The following is a 23,698-nucleotide window of genomic DNA, read 5'->3' as shown; positions in this document are numbered from 1 at the left end:
TCCTTCCCTGTGCATTCGCAAGAAAATCGATTTTCATATTCTCATGCTGCCAGGACTCAACATCGAAAGGACATCGAATCGATCGAAAGATCGTCGAGTGGATGAGCTGAAGGGTTAATCCATTTCATTGATGGCTGCATTAGATGTTTACTATAAACACTTGAACAGTTAATATCTTAAAGGAATTAATTACATATATGTTTAAATGATAAAAGACAGAATTCGAAACAGCTGTTAGGAAATTTCATGTATCTCCTTCCAATTCAATCATCATAACGAGTACACGCACAACTATGTTCATGGCGCTTTGGCCAAATTGCTCCACCTTGTAACATCATCACAAATGCTGGGTCATCAATTTGAATTCATTGAGTTAACCTACACAAAAGCATCATATTTCGCGAGATATATTTAAAATGATGTATTAGGCCAATACAAATTAGTCAAGATAGTTCTTATGCAAAACAGTGCTATCTATTGAATAAGGTTTGAATCCCACTGAAAATCTGGTAAATTAAGGGCCAACCCAAACACATTGTCTATGTACATATCCAAAATATGTAGATTTATCATTTTATTTCATTGCACTGCAATTGAATCTTACCTTTTTAAGTTGAGAACCATTATGCTTTTTTCTTGAAATAATAAATTTTGACCTAATAAAGAGTATAAATAAAGATATACTGCTTGAATTGGATATAGGCCTAACTGGGATACATATGCCAATCAATTTCTGAAGTTTGAAGAAGTGAATTTGGAAGTTGGATAAAGTTTAAAACTATAAGTGCATTCAATTTGCTGGAACTACTCAGGTAACACGAACGAATTGTAGCTAATTAAGAAATAATATTGGGTTAACTCAACCTGCTTGAGAATAGATCATTCCATTCAATATCAACCAGTAGACAACTGTCACCTTAGGCCGCCATTCCCCCCTGCCCCAAGCCACCAGGTCACCGAAGGAGTCACAATATCCGCCTCACATTCCAAGTGCTGCCCGAGTGGGATAATCCAATGCCCCGTATGATAGTGTCAGTAAAACAAAGTTATGGCCCTGATTGGCTGACACTCTCTCAGGCAGTCAGAATGCCAGAATACAGTTGACCTAGCCATTACCTGACCATGAATGCTAGCTTGCCTAAGATAAGTTTGATTAATGGTACAGTCAGCTGGGCTCGACCCTACCAGTCTGACAGTTCATGAACTCAAAACAACAATATAATTTCGAGAGTTCTCGAGTCTGACAGGTCACAATTCTGATGCTTCACAAGTCCGATACCTCCAGAACTTTCGTAATTTCAAGCAAAGCAAAAGTACATTGAAGATTATAAGTACATGAGCATCGATGGGCTGATCCAGACGCATCTTGTATTCACTCTTCACCGACATATTATAAGACTAGCGATTTCAGTCAATCTTAAACCAGCCCACGTGACCTCTAGTCTAGTGACCTCCCAGATGGCGCAGACGATCTCAATTAATGGAAGTAATGACTGGTGCCGGGTGTTATCACTTTGTTGTTGAGTTCAAGACTCTAAGGTAAATTTATTGCAGGCAACATTGATAAATATGAAATAACATTATGAAATAAAATTGATTTTAGAAGGATTAAACTCGTAGATTCATAATAAAGATATGAAAAGTACCAGGACTCGAAACAACAATCTTAATTGGGCCGTCAAGTGCTGCCACCATATGATACCTGGCAACCCGTCTTTACATTGTCAGCCGTTGCAAAATGTTTTTTGATAATTTTAGGACATTTATAGTGATTTCTAGCCTTTGCAGTGAGGTTTTATCATATCCAACGCAGCGGTAGGATAACATATTTCATGGATCATGCATGACGATATATAGTAAGTAAAATATTGGTCGTCGAAAACTTGAAGCGAGAGATTTTCATTGCAAATGAACTAAAACATGGCGGATTTAGGTTTCAATTTCCGGTTCTGACTAGCGCCATCGAACGACTAATTCAAGAAGTTGATTTTTTTCGATATCCCGTATTAACAGGAGTTAACCTCTATATGACACTTTAGCATCAGACATTGTAAGGAACCGGTAACAAGGATTGGTATTCAGACTACCATTAAACACTATCCTTACGTTGGCCAAAGTCACTAAAGCCTGCCACGGAAGAAGGGGATCCACATACATCCCAACTGAATCCACCCCGGAGATGGAGTAACTATTTTCAATTAAAAAAGCCACCATTTTAAATCTACAACCTAGACATGTAGTAAGACATATAACGAGGGCGGATATATAGCCATATAGGCCTAAATCCAAAAAATTAAACACGCGCCTGATGGCTTTGAAATAACTAATTAGTATCATGACTTTCCATGACCCAAGCGAACACTGGCTACTCTCTCCTCTTTGTTAAACACTTTAATTCTGATATCATTTCATGTAAATTGAACAGCAGAATTGTTTTGACTGTCGTCTTCATGACGTTTTCTAGTTGATCTTCTCGAATCAGTCAATTCAATTCAATAAATATATAGTCCGGTTAGACTGATTGCCGGTCTCTACATTCTGACTTCGAATGCAGGTGGCGCAGAATTGGACAGGCGACCAGTCTATCAAGATAGAAAGCGGTAACCAGTCTACTAGCCTATGGTTGGCGGTGCTGGTGGTGACAGGCAACCAGTCTTCTCATTTACTACTATTAATTTTTTGACGCCGTAAAACTGTAAGACGTCGTTGATATTAACTTCTCATCCTCCCTCCTCCATTTTCACCCGTCAAGGGATTCGAACCCACTACGCTAAAGCTGTTCGCCGAATCCCTTGACCTCACAAGTCATTGGAGTCGTTACTAGCCGACCAGAATCCTGTCGTACCAATCACAGCGCTTGTATCAAACAACTTTAGGCTTCTATTGTTTTCCCGTTAAATGGACCAATCGGCGAACTTTTTACTGAACAAAGAAGTATTTCGCAAATAGATATATATGACGTCATGCGCAACAGCGCCAGTAATGAAATCACGCTTCGTGAGGCCAGGGGCCCGTGTGGCGAAAATGGACCCACGTCTCGTTAATGTGGATGAAATTCCCGATTGCGTGACGTCATCGCGTGTGACATCATTTGCGAGGACCGTTTTTTCCCATTAAAACATCTATTTTGGTTATCATCGATGCTTCTGCAGGTAATTATTGATATTTAGCTAACGCAATACTAATTTCTTGTCGAATTCAGATATTTAGATCAGCTGTCTGTATTTAAATCGTCGAAAAATGCCGGAAATTTTAAAAAAAATTTCGCGGTTTTGAAAGATACACCCAAGTTCGGCCATCACAATTTTCATGACCGTAATCGATTAGCATCGTCTTAATACACATTTTCACAGGGCATCATCAAATGCTTCATTTTATTATCTCGTGCTATTTTCTGGTGATTTATTGCATGTTTAGATCATTTTCTTGAAATATGGCCGAGGCTATAGAGGTGCTTCTTGATTCAGTCTACATATGCCTGGGCCTAATCTTTTTTGGCATAACTACACTTTTGAAATGTAATTCATCCTAAGAAGAATAGAAACTATTATTCCTCAGAATATGGCACCGGTTTATTTGCTGTAATCCATCGTTGCTTGTGATCCTTGATGAAATAAGCCCATGATAGGCTATGATGTGAATCCTTTAAATTTTTCAGGGAGAAGTAACAGATTCCTCAAAAGATGATGTTGATGAGTAACAGTAACAACGATGAGATTGAATTGGTATGATAAATAGAATAGGATAAACATTTATTTTGTCAATAAATAAGAAGTCAACGTATCATCATCAATAACAAATAAATCAACATTTTCTCATGTAAATCAACAATATCAAGATATTCTTTTATAATTCAATCACAGTTTAGTAATTACAATACTTACACTTGTGTTGACTATACACAGTCTTATTCCTGTGTAATAATTTACAATATTTACAATTGTGTTGACTGTACCCTGAGTCTTATTCCTGTGTAATTATTTACAATATTTACACTTTTGTTGACTATACACAGTCTTATTCCTGTGTAATAATTTACAATATTTACAATTGTGTTGACTGTACCCTGAGTCTTATTCCTGTGTAATTATTTACAATATTTACACATTTGTTGACTATACAGTCTTATTCCTGTGTAATAATTTACAATATTTACAATTGTGTTGACTGTACACTGAGTCTTATTCCTGTGTAATTATTTACAATATTTACACATTTGTTGACTATACAGTCTTATTCCTGTGTAATAATTTACAATATTTACAATTGTGTTGACTGTACACCGAGTCTTATTCCTTTGTAATTATTTACAATATTTACACTTGTGTTGACTATTTATAATATTTACAAAAGTAAGGTATTGGTTCCATGCAAAATACATTCCCAAACATTTGTTATTTATAGGTAAATGGAAAGAGTGATGGAAATAAAAGAAAAGTTCGTTTGGCAGACGCAAGGCTGGACTAGAAAACAAATGATTATACAACCATGTCTGCTGTTGTTGCTGAATCAGCACTTTTTCGTATTTTTGAGCATTTCAAGGGAGAAAGGTTTGTAGGTGAATATCAACGTTTTAACTAATAGTCTTGATATTTGATTGTTGTTTACACGGTCATTTAAGACACATGTAGAATTAGGATTTCTGTGAGATGGATAAGTAAATGATGAGTTATATTATGTTCATAGGGTTTAGATTTTAGATAAAGACCTCAATGTATCATTTCATTGTCATACGCTGTGGACTGAGTGAAAACACTTGGCAATGTATTTCCATCACCATCACTTTAAATGCAGATTTTGTCACCAAAATACCATATTCATACATACAAATACCATATACATTTTTTTCAATTTGATATTTTCTATGATTAATAATTTGAATTCACAAGATTTTCATTTGATTGATATAATTACAGTTTGCATGATTGTCTTTTGATCGAAAAGTAATTTCAGTTTGCATGATTGTTGTTTTATTCACATTCATTTTTTATTTCAGATAAGATGCATCATGTTTCGGATCAAATTTACTGCAACTTTCCCGTTGAGAATTGAATATAAGTGCGTTGTGTTTTGATATCTGCAGAAGGAAATCACATCTGCATTTACAGAATTATGCTTGCCTTCGAGACCCTGCTCAGAAAAGATACCAATGGATTTCCACCTTCGGAGGAATCGAGGAACCTTGAAGACAAGCACGTGGATTTTTGGAGTGATGGTTTGATTGGGAAAGTTTGCGGGAAACTTTTCACCGAATTCATGACACAACTTGCACATGTGTTCTATTTCGAGAGGTGACAAAAATCTGGCTGCATTTAAAAAGTGATGGATCTTGCTGAATGTGGCATAAAGATCATACAAATGATCGTAATCATTTGTTTGATCTTTAACCACAAACAGCAGCTTTGCAGGGGCGTCCACTTTGTCATTGATGAGGAACATCCGTCGAATATGATTCCCAACAAAACACATAGAATGGTATGCCTGTCACTGAACATGGAGATCATCTTCGAGCACTCGGTTAAGTTCCGTCTCGCAGGGGCCCATCAGTGACTTCACTTGTGTGAAAACACTGGTGAGTTCCTGTTGAGAGGAAGAAAGAGGGGCTTGAAGTGATCTCGCACACTCAGATTGCATCGCCACCTTTGTTGAATTGCTGGAAATCATCTTCTCCGGCGATAGTCCCTCATCAATGCATTGCACACAGACGTAGTTGACTGTCACATTGCAAGGGTCATTGATGGGTTTATGGTGTCTCGTTTTGCAAATTTTCAGGTGTTTTCTAAGTGATTCTAATTGAAACATTTCGCTCTTAACCTCATCATCTAAAGAAGCTACTTGTGCACTGAGCGTCTGCCACTTAGCGAACAGCTCGGGATCTCTAGTAGATAATGAATTTTGATCGAGCTCAGCACATAAATTTTCTAGCTGGAATAATGTTAATCCAATGCCTAAAGATAAATGAAGGGGGGGCGGTACTAATTGGTTGAGATTGTTGATGGGGAAGAGCATTGAATTGGATATACTGTTTTTTCCTTTGTTGGATGTGTCAGTTCTGGAAATGTGGCTGTCAAAGTCTGCCATATAGTTCGAAACGGTTCTTTGCTCGACTGACACTCAGGGTTTTCCAAAGTACCTCCAACAAGCATTGGTGTATGGGGAGATCCATCCCTTCGCCTGAGATTTGCGAGTTTAACGAGACACCACAAACAAGGGAATGCGCCTGAAGCTCCAATATGGCCCATAGCATTGCATTACCAGCAGTAATCTCCGATTATGAACTTACTTATGTTGAAAATATGCTGCTTGCCCTCTTTGTCCTGAATTTGAATTGAATTTAGCTCAAAAAATTGCTCAGAATATTGGCTGAAAATGGTCCGAATGTTTTCCGAGGAGTCGTAGGCTTCAAAGAAGGCGAGCAGTACCGTTTGGTCAATGCTATTGGGTGTACTAGATTTGACGACCGAAAACGCCAGTTTAGTACTCGTACCCCCCTTGTCTGCACCAAACTTTATCCAGATCGAAACGTTGTGTTCTGGATGAAATTTCAGTTGGTCGGCCTGATAAAGTTTGGTACAGACTGCTTCGATAATAGATCGTAAGCAGGGAACACGATCATAAACTACCCCGGTCTTCATCTTCGATTTCGCTGAATCCAGCATTGGTATACTACCAACCTCAAGATTAAGGCCGCTCAATACGGCAGACTTATATCTTCGCATCGAGGTCTGGCTTGGTAGTAAGTATATCTAAGCTATGGGATATCAAAAAACTTTTCATTTTGTCAATTCTGGTTTCAGGAATTCAAAGAAGATGCATCTGCAAGGCGTCTGAAGGAGAGAGCTTGCTCATTGGGCCAATTTTTGCTGAATCGAGGGCCTTTCTGGTTAGGTATGGATTCTGCTTGACGAAAGTCGCAAGAGTTGCAACACAATCGTCAGAGCAGAATCCAGAGTCCACACGTGTGGACGTACTTAACCAGAAAGGTCCTCAATCGATTAGCTCTCTCGACCAGAGACCTTCTAGATGCATGCATGGATGTCTTGCTTGGAACCGATACCTGAAAATAACCCTATGATTTTGTTGAATTTAGTTTTCTTGCATAGATACATGTTTCATCCCTGCAAGTCACTTCCAGCAGGTCTTTTTGCAATTGGTTTTCCAAAGTTAGTTTTTCTTGAATTAGGGCCTTGATTTTTGCCTGCTGGCTTTGAATTTGGATGGATTGATTATAAATATAAAAATATATAATATTTTGGTGATCAATTAACTGGACGTGCAGGGATGAAACATGGGATAATGGATTATAATACTCAGATTCGATGAAATTTGCTGATTGGTGATAGGTTGATGCGATGAAATTAGCTGATTGGTGATTCGTTGATCTGATGAAATTATAATTAGCTGATTGGTGATTCGTTGATCAGATGAAATTACAATTTGCTGATTGTTGATTCGTTGATTGTTGATATATTGATCCGATGAAATCATAATTTGCTGATTGGTGATTCATTGATCCGATGAAATTTGCTAATTGGTGATTGGATGATTTATTGTAATTAACTGATTGGTGATTGGATGATTCGTTGTTATTAGCGGATAAATCTGAAATAAGAAAAGGGTCATTCATTCCATGTAATATGGACCAAAATTTCTGACATTGGTCCCATCAATGTCTTCAAATCTCATGAAAATTACTCAGAGCGAAGTTCTCAGAAGTATATATAATAACTCAAAATTTTAGCTTAATTGCTTCAATATTTTTGGAAATACAGCCAGTCTTATACCCCACCCTCAAACAGGCCTAATTTTTGTTGACGAACTGGCAACTTCATGTCCATTTTCTTTGCTTGTATAAGACAAGGAACTGGTATACTTTCAATCCCTACAGTATGGGGTAAGTTCTTTTGGACAAATAGAACATTTTCATGTTCAACTCGTTTTAAGGTTGCCCCCAGGGGGGTCAAAAATGATAAAATCCACTTTTCACCCGCTTTTGGGTACATTTTCAGTAGATTGTTTTTATGCTTTGTTATGTAATAATTCACTCATCCTTATGATTTCTAAATAGCGTGAGGGTTAGTTTGTTCATATGTACCTTAATTCTGGTTGTTAAGGATTATCAGAAATTTTTACGGCCTTTGACCCCACCCCTTGATCTCCAAGGGGGTTAACTTTGACCCGAATTTTCTCAAAAGAACCCCTTTATATTCTATTAAATTTGTGTGTGGTGGGAACTATTATGGTAACCAATAACCTCTTCAAATATGATTGTATATATATGATTCCTGGGGATCTGGCAGCCGATCGAATTTTTGGGGAAATTTGCCATTTTTTGCGATATTGCATTTTTGGCTACCCTGTTTGTTTGAAAAAATTGTATGGAAACATTTTAAAACTAATTAGAACTATAGAATAGGGCCCATGATACTTGAATAATTTGCCACAGGCAAAGTGGTTTACCTTTCTACTTTCTAGAAGAACGTACAACTATACATGTATTCATTTTGATTTTCACTTGCGTGGCTGTTAGTTTTGGTTTAAATATGTCTAGAAAACCATAAGAGCTCTAGGAAGCATGACCCAAAATTTGATATTGGCTGTGTGTTGCTTTGTATTTAGCATAAAAATCCAGGAAGCCAATTAAACAGTTCCAAAATCTTTAGCCTGATAGCTCATTTTATTCCTGATGAATGTGGCAATATTTTCCTATAGGTTTAGATTACGTTACCCAGATACTGTAACGTATAATGCATATACATTATTTTTATGGTTTTACGTCAATAAACAGCGATTTTACCAGACCTTGACTTAGATATATAATAAGATAAGTATCCATCGACGAACTATCCAACGAAATTAAAAGAGGTGCACACTTTCTTTCTTAGGAACAGACAGCGTATGACAGTATTTATAATACGCGCTAGGAGAGCGAAGTAGTGCTGCGCGAGTGTATACACGTGAATACAGAGCATACATACACTTTGTATGTACGTATGTTAGATATATGAATTACATACCAGCTGATTTACGTAGTGCGCACATTTTAACATGCAGGGCTATGCGCTGTTACGCGAAGAATGCCAATATACCCCAAAAACATCGTCAAACAAAGTAATTAGCCTATGGCAATAGCAAATGAAAAAGCGCACACAACTGTGTGCACCAATTAACTCGCATTTCAACAAAACAATGCCAAACATTTGTCGACTGGCCTCTCCAAAAACGGCGTCATCACCGCTGGCTCGCGCTGGTGACATCGTCTATTACTTTTTCAAAGAAAGAATGTATTTTGTAGTCAAAACCAAGCTACAATGACTATAGAAATAGCCACACTTACTAAGTTCGAGACGCTAAATTAGATAGCCGACTCCATTATAATCCTCACAAACGAACAAACTCTAAGCGAACTAAGCTCCGCACGAATGTCAAATGAATTGCTCACCATTTTGTTACTCCCAAAATTACGTCAGAGGTGCCGAAATTCCTGGAAATTCCGAGAATTTCCCGTATTCACGTCGGAAATTCAAATATAGGTCAACACAAGTAACTTATAGAAAGCGAAGAATTTTCGATGTTTTTCTCGAAAAATATTGCATCTTCCGTTCGAGGTACCAGCCTAACCTCCGCGCATCAATTCTACTTGCTTCACGATAAAAGACAACCCCGTAAGTATTACCACTAAATTTTGTGCCGCGATTTAACATACTCTTGGCAGACTGCCAACCAACAGCCATAACATAGGTAAACCAAAAACACTTAAAACATGCTTTCAAAGACTTAATATTCAATATAATGGTTCATAAATATCGATGGATAGTGAAATTCTAATGATATCAGTCACTTTTTTAATTTTCTGAGATCAAATCTTTCATGCCTTCAGTCATACTACCCTTAAAGATTCCTGTACAATGGGACTAGTTCTATGGTATAAAGTAAACACTCTTAATTGAAGCTGCATAAACTTGTTTAAAAACTACAACCAAAAAGGTTATAACGCATTATTTTGTATGTGATAAGTTTTCTCGAGATATGAGCTTGAGCATAGAAAAAAGAAAGATTTTCTGGAAGAACCTGATCTGATAATGTTTTTATACAGTTGTAACAAATCTTTTGTCCTTGAAAAACATTTTCACTTGTTTTTAACAAAACAAGTTGAATTATATCCGAATCAACATCTTTTAATCCCTTGGAAACCAACTTTTTGTGCCCTTTCATCGGATCACAGCAACTTTGGTTCATCTTCATATGAGGAAAAATATGGAGGTAGTATTTTCTATGGCATCAGCATACAGTTCTTACTTCATTCACACTAATTCTTGCTCTTGTTGAAATCAAAGCTAATTCCTCTTGACTGCACTCAATAAAACCATTGATTTTACAATCTCCATACTGGTGACAATGAGAATTCAGTAAAAAACCGACATAACATTTGATGGTAGAATTTTCATCCATGTTTAAAACTCACAGCATAGAAACAAAACTTAAGAAGGTCATATACACAGTAATGCCAATATCATAAGCTTTTATTGATTTATGAGGTAGTGTTGAGTTGTTAGTTGGTTGGCAACAAGATAAAAATACCAGAACTTTCTCATAGATTTATGTACAGTCAACAGCAGCGAAAATTATGTGTTTAAGTCATCATAACCTTTTTGGTTGTAGTTTTTAAACAATTTTGCGCAGCTTCACTTAAGAGTGTTTACTTTATACCATAGAACTAGTCCCGTTGTACAGGAATCTTTAAGGGTAGTATGTACTGAAGGCATAAAAAATGAAAAATTTGATCTCAGAAAATTAAAAAAGTGACTGATATCATTAGAATTTCACTATCCATCGATATTAATGAACCATTATATTGAATAATAAGTCTTTGAAAACAGGTTTTAAGTGTTTTTCAAGTATCATGGGCCAAAAATGCAATATCGCAAAAAAATGGCAAATTTCCTCAAAAATTCGATGGGCTGCCAGATCCCCAGGAATCATATATAGATAATCATATTTGAAGAGATTATTGGTTACCATAATAGTTCCCACCACACAAAAATTTAATAGAATATAAAGGGTTTCTTTTGAGAAAATTCGGGTCAAAGTTAGCCCCCCTTGGAGATCAAGTGGTGGGGTCAAAGGCCGTAAAAATTTCTGATAATCCTGAACAACCAGAATTAAGGTACATATGAACAAACTAACCCTCACGCTATTTAGAAATCATAAGGATGAGTGAATTATTACATAACAAAGCATAAAAACAATCTACTGAAAATGTACCCAAAAGCGAGAAGAAATAGGATTTTATCATTTTTGACCCCCCTGGGAGCAACCTTAAAACAAGTTGAACATGAAAATGTTCTATTTGTCCAAAAGAACTTACCCCATACTGTAGGGATTGAAAGTATATCAGTTCCTTGCCTTATACAAGCAAAGAAAAATGGACATGAAGTTGCCAGTTCGTCAACAAAAATTAGGCCTGTTTGAGGGTGGGGTACTGGCTGTATTTCCAAAAGTATTGAAGCGATTAAGCTAAAATTTTGGCCACTTGCTTATAATGGCCTCATTTAGTTATACACTAAGTTTGAAGACATTCTAAGACTATGAGTGGGCAAGCCTTGGTCCATATTACACGGAATGACCCAAAAGAAAAATTTAGCAAGATCTAAATGATTAAATTAGTCCAGATTTAAGCCCTCCAGATAAGGGCGGAGCAGTTAGGGTGGGCCTAAATACATATTATTAAGACAATGTCACCAGGCGCGAGGTGCAAGGCGATTTTCCGACGCCTGATACTGGCGGGGTCTTGGTCTGGATTTCCTGCATTTCAAGAGTAAAGAATTCATGTGAAATTCCCTTTACCTGCTTCTTTTACAGTTAAACAAAGATGTAATATTTTATTTTAAGCGAAAGTATGCATTATGTAAAATTATGTAAGATTTTTTTTCAGTAATGTAGGGGGGGCAGGCTTACTGGCCCCCCTCCCTAGATCTGTAAAATAACTTAGTTAAATTTATTTCTTTTTCATGATTGGTGATTGGTTGTTTCTTTGATTTTTGTTTTCAAACATTGTTTAGATGCTAAAAAAAAAAAACAATTCATGTGCATATCAAGATACGTATATATTTTTGGAATAAAGATTTGTAAGTAAATTTAATTATTTATTTAATTTTTTTATCTGATATAACCATTTTTGGTTTTTTTTTGTGGCTGCCGCAGCCCTGGCCTGTTCTTTCTTTTTCCTGGAAACTCTAATCATATTATTTATTTGACTTCTGGAAAAAAAAACATGAAAACATTATAAGATTGAGCTGAGGAAGATCTGAAAAAAGGCATCGTTTCGTTAGATTTCCTATCTGGTAACGAACGTTAGGCCTATAACCCGTATTCATAGGCCACTATACTCTTAAATCCTAATGGAAAACTTTAAGAATGAAAGCCAATGTTGTGCCCTAGAAAAAAAGCTGTTTCACGTTGTTATTTCACCATTTCGTTTCGAGGGGTGGAAGGTTGGTCTGCGGAAATCAAATGAAATTTTCTCGCCGCGGTTTTCACGGAAAAAGCTTCATAAATGTGCATTTTCCAGCGATTACGATATAAATGTTATATAATTGGAAGTTGATTTTAATAATTAGTTAATTAACAGTAGATTCCACTACTTTTTACACACCTGCATAAATTATAGAATACTCGTCCAGCTACGCACGGCCTCGGTGCGCGGCCCGCACTGGAACCGGCAAATTTCACACATTCAAACAACTAGATCTCGGTCAATTCTTAATCAATTTTAATATATGAAATTTCTATATACTCCTTATAAGTAGTTTTAAAAAGTTACGTTCTGTAATAAAAAGAGCTTTCTTACTTTCCAAGTCACGGTGGGAAACCACCCCTGAATCAAAGGCCGAATTCGCGTTATAGCGTCTGCTGCCGATCTGACAGCTACGGCACCAAAATATCGCGTCATCAAAACGTAACTTTGTAGGCGGGGGTTAAACTCTAACCAACAACCAATCATTGAACGCCGTAGATTAAATAGAATTTGAATGACAGTTGTTGGTGTATCACCTTGTTTAATAGGAAAATGCGAAGGGGAGACATTTTGACCGTTACGCGCCGAGGGTACTGGGGACAACGCATTTCTGCGTATTATTGTATTCTTTCCAGCGAAATCGTTCGTTGCATTAACGAGACGTGGACCTTCACCAAGAACCTTAGTGTGAGGGTGGGAGTGACTCCCACCTCCCTGGTACCACAGACACTAAGACACGAATGACATTTTCTCAATACTCTTAAATCACTCTGACTTTAAACCACCAGAAATCCAGTTTCACCAAACCGATTGTGAAAAATAATTTATCGTTACAAACCTCAAACATTTAGTTTTCTTATTATTATATTCATTCGGAGGTTCCTTCATCATAGTCCGTGCTTGATGCGATACAAATACAGAAATAGTAAAAATGACACCATTTTTTTACTTTGAAACTAGGCATTGTAACACTGTAGTTCGTTAGCTACAAGACACTTGAGCGATGCGTGTCTCATCGCTAAACAGCGCATCATTTTTGTATCTTAAATTTAATCGTATTAAAAACAGATTTATCGTCAAAATGATATAATGAACAAACGTAAGACATCATAAGGTTAGTGTAGATAGTTTATTTATCAAAATCGGTTGTTTATTTGCTGAGATATCGCAGTTTGAACACAGGCAAAAATGCCGACAGTAGTTCTGTCGGCAAAAGTCACGCGAATTTGAATGAACGTGTCTGGGTGGGTGGTAGTTAGTTACTAATCGTTGGTGGTAAGCTTTTTATAATCGGATGGGCTTATACCAACGTTAGGGATGACAAGGGCAAAACACGGTTGAAAAAAGTAACACTTCAAAAATATACTTTCTATTCACTTCAGTCCACAATTAATGGCTTAATTCACAAACTAAAATAGGTACCTTTCGAAATAATCCAATTCTATGTATGTTTCAACTGATTAATCAACATTATTTTGAGAAATTAATTAATTTCTCCACAAATTTCGCCATTGGCCGCCATTTCTCTGTATTGCACATGTGGCATAATAAGACAAGGGGACCTACAAGGATTTATATAAAACTTCCAAGACGAAACGACAATTTTTATTTTTGATGGTTTTCCAACAAATATTTCAAATCTTCGTGTTTTCCAAGATAAGTAATGAAATAATAAATTTTGGTAAAAGAAAAATGGGAATAAGTGTTGATTTTTTAATTTTTTCAATTTCGTCGTTTTGCTTCGAGAGTTTGTGCTGTTGTCCTGGCTTCAGTCCACAGGTGCCAGCACCTCCAGTAATTTTCAAAATGGCAGCTGTTGACTGGACGGAAATTTACTCTCACTTTACGGCCGATTTGCACATGGATTAAGATCGCCAGGTGAGGTGTTATAGGTATTAGACAAACTACGAATCTGTTGTGCGTCGATTACAACAACTAAGGGTCCAGGGACACCATGCCCACTTGGGAAGTGGTTTCAAATGCTCAACAATCTAACAATTTCAATATTCAACACCCTCTGGTGACCATATACAAAAACCAATGACCTTGAAACTCAATACAATCATAAAACATGTCAGCAGCTACGATTTTGTAATTGATTGTGATAACAAACAATGCCTCGTTGACAATTTAATATGGAAATACTAAGTTATTCTACTATTCAACGCCCCCTGGTGACCATATTCAAAACCCAATAACCTTGTAACTCACCATATTCATAGAACATGTCATGAACTACAACTTTGCAATTGATGATGGTAACAAAATATGCCTAGGTACCAATATAATAAGGAAATACCAGGTTATTCTACTATTCAACGCCCCCTGGTGACCATATACATTAACTAATGATTAATTAAAACTGACCATAATAATGGAAGATGTCATGAGCTACAACTTTGCAATTGATTGCGGTAACAAAATATGTATTGGTACAAATATAATATAGAAATACTAAGATATTGTATTATTCAACGCCCCCTGGTGGCCATATACAAAAAACAATGAACTTGAAACTCACCCCAATCATAGAACACGTTATACGCTACAACTTTCTAATTCATTGTTGTAGCAAAATATGCTTAGGTATCAATATAATGTCGAAAAACTTTTTCCCACCTACAAATAAGTACTAATGACACCAAGATGGCCGCCAATTGCATCATAATTGGCGGATCAAAAATACCTGTCTCAGGTATAAAACATCCCTTTACAAAGAATACCCATCACAAATTGCAATGAGAAATGGCAAACCAGTAGGAAGCTAAAGGACCTAGCATTCTGGCCAAATTTGACATTTTTGGGCACTTTAAAGGTCATAGGACGGCCATCTTGAGTCAGATGGACCCAATTTTTCTTATGCTGATGGGCCCTTGGTAGATTCAAATATAATCGAAAGATCAAGGTAAATGATCAAAGCGTCTTCAAAATTTCCCTCGTAAACTTTGAAAATGTGTAAAAAGTGATTTTTTTGGCGAACAACAATGGCTGCCAGTCGGCCATCTTGAATCTGACAGGGCCAGTTTTTGGGCTGAAGATGTGTCTAGGGTAGATACATGTATAAACCAAATATCAAGACATTACCTTGAAGCGTCTTCAAAACTTCCCAAAATAACTGGATTCCGTCTACGGACGGACGGATGGACGAAAAGTGAACGCAATAGCCCGCTGAGACTAAAGTCCCAAGTGGGCTAAAAATTAGACGGATATCTTAAGAGACAATGAAATGCCAGGCAAATTACTCGTCAGTCAAATTGGCTGACGAAGATTTCATACAAAAAAGACCTTCCCATTCCTGACTGTGGTTTGTGAAAATATCCGATCGTGAAACTAAACCACAGCAGAGATGCTAGGGCCAAAGTACCAAAATTCCGGAATTTAGAACGGGTGTCTTTTTGCGTTTTTGCATCGCCGGAAATGCGTTCTAGAGCGATCTGGGTATATGAAAATACGACGGCAGGCATTCGTTGTGCTTCACATCCCTCGCTGCTTATGCCGCGCGCTATCCGGGTGACGAAGAATATCTTTTTTTCCCGCCACTACCGTATTTGACCTGGTGTTTACAAACGACGCAGTACGCCACGCCAGCTAAGTCTAACTTACGAATGTAGTTCGATAAGTAGTCCCCGTTACTGTCCTTACACTCTAGCCAGTGCCAGTTAAATTTATTTTTTATACCGCTGTCAATTGCCTTTATATCGGCCGACTCCCGACTGACAATCTTTCCGTGCGGGCTCATTTTGCAGACCGTCCCGCTTGACAGCTGCAGGCAAAAAGAAAGTTTCAAAGCTGCGTGCCTCAGGACATAGCACGCACGTGGTAATAATTAAGATGATATTTATTAGATATCATCTTAATTAGTACCACGTGCATGTTCACATTGTTGGCCGTCAGCGGGACGATGTACAACAGCGCGTAAAGATAATTGACTTTTAATTGGAAATGGCGTCACAACAGTGGCGCTCCGCCTACGCACGCACAGATACCACAACAAGCACACATATATACATTGTAGCAGAACGTCCTCGGAAACAGAGACCAAGATAAAATAACACAGAAGCGACGACGAGTACAAGCAAACGAATGCTTTTACGGTCCGTGCCATTACTGGTCGCCGCGAGGAATTCTCACCCAATTTCCGGAATTGACATCGGCGATCCTAAATTTCCGGAATTCCGGATCTTTCCGGAAAACTAGCATCTCTGCCACAGACAGGTTACTGACTAATGTCTATTTATTAATGGATGAGACCTATTTTTCTGGGATATTTTGCTTACTTTTTGGGGTACATACCTCATTTATGTCTTAACAGAATGCCAAAAATCGCGGACAACAACTGAATATCCGATATATTTCCAGTTCTGTACCAATTAGATGGATTGGCAAAAAGACTCCTTAAGTCCAGTTGAATGAGAGAGAAAATCCTCCATTTTGTCAAATTTCTTGGATTTGAACATTGTTACCATGCCTACGCCACCCTGATTTAGTTGTTGAGACCCCACAAGAAAAATAACTTCATTTCGTAGGCATGGTGACAATGTAAAAATTCAAGAAATTTGACAAAATTTTCTCTCTCATTCAACTGGACTTAAGGAGTCTTTTTGCCAATCCATCTAATTACTACTGTATTTTGATATGCTAATGAGCAGGTGATGACGTCACTGTAACGTTTCCGAGCGTCCGCGGAGCGGATTTTTCAGCATTACGCGAGCGTATGCTGAGTAAACTATCGCTCATAAATGAAAACAAAAACAACTTAAGTGAAAATTGTTGTTTATTTCTGAATGCAAATTCCTCACTGAACAAATTGATGCATAATAAAGGTAGATAAACCGATTATTAATGAAATTACGGACCAAAACATCGCACGGAGAGTAGGTGTGACAGACAGTAGTAGCGGAAATATTAAAATTTAAGTGTATGGAAATTAGTCGATTTTTGTCTTTGATTTAACTAAGACAAAAGACTGAAAAACTGTGATTGTTTTATGAGATTTCTTACTGAAACAGCCATAACTTATCTCACAGTAAAGATAACTACATGAAATTTTCAGCAGACATACATTCAAAGGTTTTCAACCCGAGACGAAATTTTTGAATATCCTTGACCTTGACTAAGGTCACCATGACCTTGAACTTCATATGACCTTCGATGTGAGTTTCGCGTCTAAAGGGTAACTGAGCTTTGCAAACATTTCTTTAAGATAACAGTGCCCAGAAAACAAGTTGCAACATCATAACACATCAGTTATACAGAAATTAGAACAAATAAAGCCAAATTGTGCGTTATTAGGCGGCCATATTGGATTTTTGATGGCGGCCATATTGAATTAACGATTTCACCCAACCTAACCTAACCATGCCTTGTAGGGTATCAAAATTTAGGTATTTACTTGTAGATTCCAAATATACAAGTTTTTACTTGTAGATTCCGAATTCTGCGATTCTAACCGATCTATTATCAACTGCATCTCTTTTTGTTTTTTTAACAAAATGTCAATTTGAGACTTTGCCGCCAAAATTTCTTTTGAATGTTCACTATTATCAAGTTCTGACTGAAACGTTGCAACATTTTTTTCTAAAGCTTTAATCTTACGCTCCTTTTGATTCAGGTCTCCACGTAGAGCTTTAGCCTTAGCACGTAAACTGCTTTCAATGTTCTTCTTATGATTAAGTGACTGCTGAACTGTTCTGGATGACGCTGTAGATTTAAGTTGATACATAAGACTGCGTTTCGACTTAGAGACCTCCTTAATTGCAATCCGCTGATTCACACATTTGGCACAATCAAATCTAAATTTTTTTGGAGAAGGCGAGTATGAAGAGCCAAAGTTCATACAACGTTTACATGACTGCTGCTCAGATTGTCCCGGAGTGGTGAGAGTTAAATCACTTGTACCTGGCGTAGCTACACTATCCGGAGTCACTGGCACTTCAACAATTGGTTCTGTTAAATGAACTCTTGCTGGGAGTTTGAAACGCTCATTGAATAACTGCTCCACTTTCAAAATATCTCTGGTGGGGTTCTTAATTTTCTTGAACTTATCAATAGAACGGCCTATGGCAGAGACCAAATTTTTATGATCAGGCAATTGCGCTGGATCACAAACGCAAGTTTTCAGATCATCAGCAACTTCAGAATTTACAGAGTTTTTTGACTTGGTACCGGTAGGCCTACTTGAAATCTTCTGTTTGAGAAATTGAATGTGCCCATTTTTCAAACATTCTACTGGTTGAGGTGCATCCGGAGATATAGTATATTGTTCTGTAAGGGCATCCATCTGTAAAATAAAGAAATAAATTTCTCGTAATAAAATAAATGCTTAAATTGCTTTTATTTATACGTTTTTGACAAAATAGGCCATATAATTTCAGTTTCGAAGATCTGGTTGATATACTCCACTGATTTGTTCATTCAAAAACATAGAAATAAACAGTGTATCAGCCTAAAAACTCTAGGAAAACAAAGCACGTGTTAATGTTTTTATTTTGGTGTGGTCTAGACCAATCGCAGCACAGTATAGCGGTCACATGATCAAATCACGAAAATTGTAAACACCTCAAAAAGCACTTCAAAATCATACTTCAGAAACTTAAAATGATTTCTTTACTCCAGTAACAAATTTAAAACACTCAAATTCACTAAATAAAAGTGGTTTTGAACAAGTATCATACCATAAATTAATGTAATAAGGAGAATTAATCAGGCCGTTTTCATGTCCAATATGGCGGATTTCGTCTTCGACCCGTCTAGACTCTTCAATTGGCGGATCATTTTAAGTCAAGTGCGGAATCGATCCCCTCTTAAAAATCACATTTACTAACTTTAAAACACATGACAGTAAAGAGGGATGGCGTTTTTGAGAAAATGAAACATCACGCAAATGAAATAATTGGCGTTGAACTCACCTTAATTTTTCATGGTTGACGAAAAATAGGAAATACTTGCTCGATTTTCACGAGACAAAAACGAAAATGTCCGCCATCTTAAAAGCTTCCACGTGATGACGTCATCGCGTATCTACGTCATCGGGGTTCCCGGGAAACCCGGAAATACCACGGAGTGTTAAACAAAAGCACAATCGATCGATCACAGTTTCGCGTTGTCGACTGTTACACTGTGAGCTGGCAGAATGTACAAGTGCCTAATTAGGTGGGTGGTTACACAGGATCGTAGAGCAACGTAAATACGCTGTGGAGACAGCCACACTGCCAGGACTGGGTGAACGTGGACCGTGTTTAACATCTCCAGTTCATTTTCGTTACAACATCTCATCCTTTCCTCCGGCTCGATATCTCCGGGTGGGGCGATTTGATAAGTATATATATATAGGCCTAAAATACGTCATCTCGGTAATAAGGATGACCGTTGTAATACTGTAAAATTTTTCAGGCGTCTCGTCACGGTCTATTCGCGTTCGGGTTGGGGATTTAGGTCGGTTTCTGTCGGCAAATAGCACGATCACATCTTTTTATTCGGCTTTTATCGTAAATTCGCGCTATGACATTCTGGTTACTTACCTGTAGTCTATTCCTTGGTTATCGCTTTTTACTTTTGAACTGCCGTTTTGTTGTGTCATAATCCCACTTTTATCATATTTCGTTAGTTTGATATGTTTTCATCAGCGAATTGAGCCTGCTATTAGTAGGCGGCACACTATTTGCGCGCGGATATCAAACTCGGGTTTGATTTTCAAATTCCGCTTTTAACCTTTCAAATTTATCCTTTTGGTATTTTTAGCGCGTGTATTGATATTTTATCTCTGGGAGTATCAATCTTCCTGTTTAACTATTCTATTCGCGTTCTATTTAGCGCGCGCTCTTGGCCTAATTCGCGCGTAGTGATATCACTACTGGCCAATGAGCGTCCAGATTTCTATAAAAGGCGTAGACTGGCTGCCTGTCCCATTCTAACTTTTGGTTTTGAATTCTCGCGCGAGAAAACCAAAAGTTTTGAATTCTCGCACGAGAAAACCAAAAAAACGGGCCACTGTGAAAATTTTTTCATCGTTGCTCTAGCCGTACCGAAAAGTTTTTTAGTATGGCCCGAATCAGCCACCATATAAGTGCATATGGGGCCCTAAAATATCTACACTAGAAGACTTTCTCGTCAAACATTACAAGATATTGAATGATTGCTAATATCTAAGCGATTTGTTAATTAGTAAATTGTCCTATCTATATCTTGATTGTCAGTTAAACAATCGGCCAAAGCCGAAAAAAGAACCTACTTGTTGCGTGTACCGGTAGAGTCTTTTCATCAAGTGGTTGAATTGTAACGTATGGTCGTATTTTTTCCGGTTTTCTTTACATAGAATCACAAACGACAAAATGTTTCCGATAATACCAATACATGGCAAATTTATCAAGGAATTCGAGTTGAATGAAAACTATATACTTAATACTCCCATGTTGCCATGGTTACAGTACATTAACAATGGGGGATGGGTATCATATAATTTATCGGTGGGTTACTCACAATAAAATGTTGGAATGGTACATCGAAAAAATGTTGTTTCAATTACTAACATATTTAACTACGTAATGTTGCCAACATTGCCACCAAAAATATGCAAATTATTGGATTCAGGGGTACATAGAATCTAGGTGGAAAGTCCAAATTTCTCAAACTCGGTGTCGTTAAATGCGTCGTCAACCCTTCTTCAACAAAACGTTATTTCTATTTGTTTAATATTTTTGTATCCAACGAAATATACTCAAATAATGAGTGACATCGTTCTGTATGTAACCAAAGTATATGATTAATGCGTTTCCATGTGTTTCCAACAATGAATTTTTTGAAGAGTTAATATAATACCGAGTTTACACCTTGGCTGAACTTGTCAGATCAGTAAGTCATTTAACCATCCGTTTTGATATCCATGCCCAAATGATAGTGTTTTAATCATGGAAACGACATTAAAATTAACGAATAGTAGTTGCTATAGCACTGATTTTCAAGGTCACGCCTGCAAAATTTTGACCAATGATAATTGGATCCCGGTACTTGAGATCAAGGGCTACCTTCAAAAAAAAATTCACGAATATGGGTTTCCACTCAAGCGAAAAGTCCATTTTTGGGACCCATGGACCAGTCTACAAACGCAGCGACGCTAACGATGACCCAATTCTTAATCCGGTAAAACATGTTCAAGTAAAACGGTTTGTAATCGGAATGATGGATAAATTTGCATCTGGGATGCGGTCTGAATCCCCTGACGGTTGTCGTAGCGACTGCGGTCCAATTCACACCGAAAGTCGCATCCATCTCTGCGAGTGATGTCTGAAAACTACACGACTATCACTGAGAAATAGAAATTGCGTGGAATTAACAATTCGTAAAATCAAACTCCATTAACTAATTCATGACCACTATACTCTAGCTAGATTTTCATACCTTGAACAATTTCTCATCCAATCAGAAAAAGATCTCATTGTCATTAAATCTGATATTCTTATCATTAGCGTTCATATGATTTGCCAACTAGCGTAAAATGTATTTTTTATCGTGCAGAAGTTCGAACTGTTTAGTTGGCAGCTCATCTCGCAATTCATCGTTAAACTATTACAGATGAACATACAATTCATCCAGTCCAGTATGCCTGGTACTACATATATAAAAAGAAAGATCTTTTTATATATATAGTACCAGGGATACTGGATGATCTAAGCTACAGTTCACCCCCAAACTTATGATACGAGCCCCTGTGGTCAAACTGTCATATTTTGCTGGTCAAACTATGATTTTTTACCCGTCAAACTTTCTGACAAAACGAAATCGCTATCGTAGATTTACTGTCAAAACTCATTATCGTTTGACGCGTCAAAATCACTATCGTAGATATTCTGTCAAAACTGAATGTTCTGACGCGTCAAACTCGCTATCGTAGTGATCCACAGCTAGATTTTCGTAGTATTTGAAAATGTTTCGTAGTATTTAGAAATGTTCTTAATGTTGTTTCCGTATGCGTGGGGGTTACGTTAAAGCCGTCAGACAAGAACGTACTAGTAGTAAGAATTACGAAAGTTCTTGTTTGATGCTTTCATCTACCAACGCAAACCATAAATCAGTCTATAAACAACAATTCTTTCTCGGTTCTTCTTCTGTGAGATCTGGCAAACATTCAGAAAATCTTTATATAAAACTTTTAAATAGTTGGAACTATATTTGGTTGGGTCGGAACAATGGAGTGTATTTATAATGAGGCTCGTGAAGGGATCACGCTGATACTTGATGATATTCCCGGCTACTTTCCGTAAAAGGAAAAACCGGAAGTTTAGGAAGATGTGGTTGTTTTGCTTATCCTGTATTAAAATAGAATTAGTTAAATTGTAGATAAAATAATTAGTATAAGTATTTCAAATAATTTAAGAATTGATAATCAATCACAATGTATTCCGAATCGTAGTCAATTAATAATAATTTTAAAAAAAAGAAACAATGAATTTGTACTGTAATTAGAAAAGAAAACAAAGTTTTGAAAAGATATTTAATTTGAGTAATCTAGATGTTGTTTAAGAACAAATTGTTAATAATCGCTAATGTTTTAGAAAAATTAATTTGTGTTAAATGTTAAAACTAGCTGTCTGAAGTTTCTGTTGTCTGTATGCGCTCGTTGGTAATTCACAGACAATAGCTGCTCTCTCAACAACGACTAGCAAGGAGTGAGTAAATCACAACGCGTCATGACAGGAGGGTTGGAAGGAAAAAGTTAGTTTAGCAAATCAGTTTTGAAAATAATTTTAGATCAGCGAATCATTAAGGCCAAATTCTATATGACCAAAACAGTCATGACAGTAAGGTTGCTGCTCCTTGCCAAAAGTCGAGTGGGAGAGTCGGTATTTTAAGAATGCCGATTCTTTCTATAAAAGGGACCCGCAACTTGAGAGAGCAGTCAATCGGGAGAATCTGTACCTTAGTAAGACGAGTGTCGACAGCAGGACAGGAGAAGCTTCGGAACGATAGGGATTCATATAATAGGGATTAGGAAAATCATTCTCAGGTTCAAGGTAAATAAAATATATTATCTTCAATATTATCATCCGGTATTTCAGTTTATTCATTCGGATTTGTGCACGGACACGTTCTCTCGCCAGGGCCTTACTCAAGTATTTTATAGATAACGATTAAAGAGAGGATTGTGACCGGTGTATCAGTAGATATACGTCCAAAATTAAAACT

General features: G+C 37.2%; 1 protein-coding gene across 4 annotated transcripts in view; it reads right to left on the bottom strand.

The window, feature by feature from the left end:
• Positions 1-20,175, bottom strand: part of LOC141898392 (uncharacterized) — a 141,766-nt gene extending 121,591 nt beyond the window's left edge. For all 4 annotated transcript variants that reach the window (XR_012618551.1, XR_012618549.1, XR_012618550.1 and 1 more), the window contains exon 1: positions 20,038-20,175. The gene's annotated coding sequence lies outside the window, so the exon portion shown is untranslated. The remainder of the gene's footprint in view (positions 1-20,037) is intronic.
• Between the last annotated feature and the right edge of the window lie 3,523 nt (positions 20,176-23,698).

Source organism: Tubulanus polymorphus, chromosome 2 (assembly GCF_964204645.1).
Source record: "Tubulanus polymorphus chromosome 2, tnTubPoly1.2, whole genome shotgun sequence".
Taxonomy (NCBI): Eukaryota; Metazoa; Nemertea; class Palaeonemertea; order Tubulaniformes; family Tubulanidae; genus Tubulanus; species Tubulanus polymorphus.
Note: the sequence above shows the minus strand (reverse complement) of the source record. Positions and strands in the feature narration are given on the sequence as shown.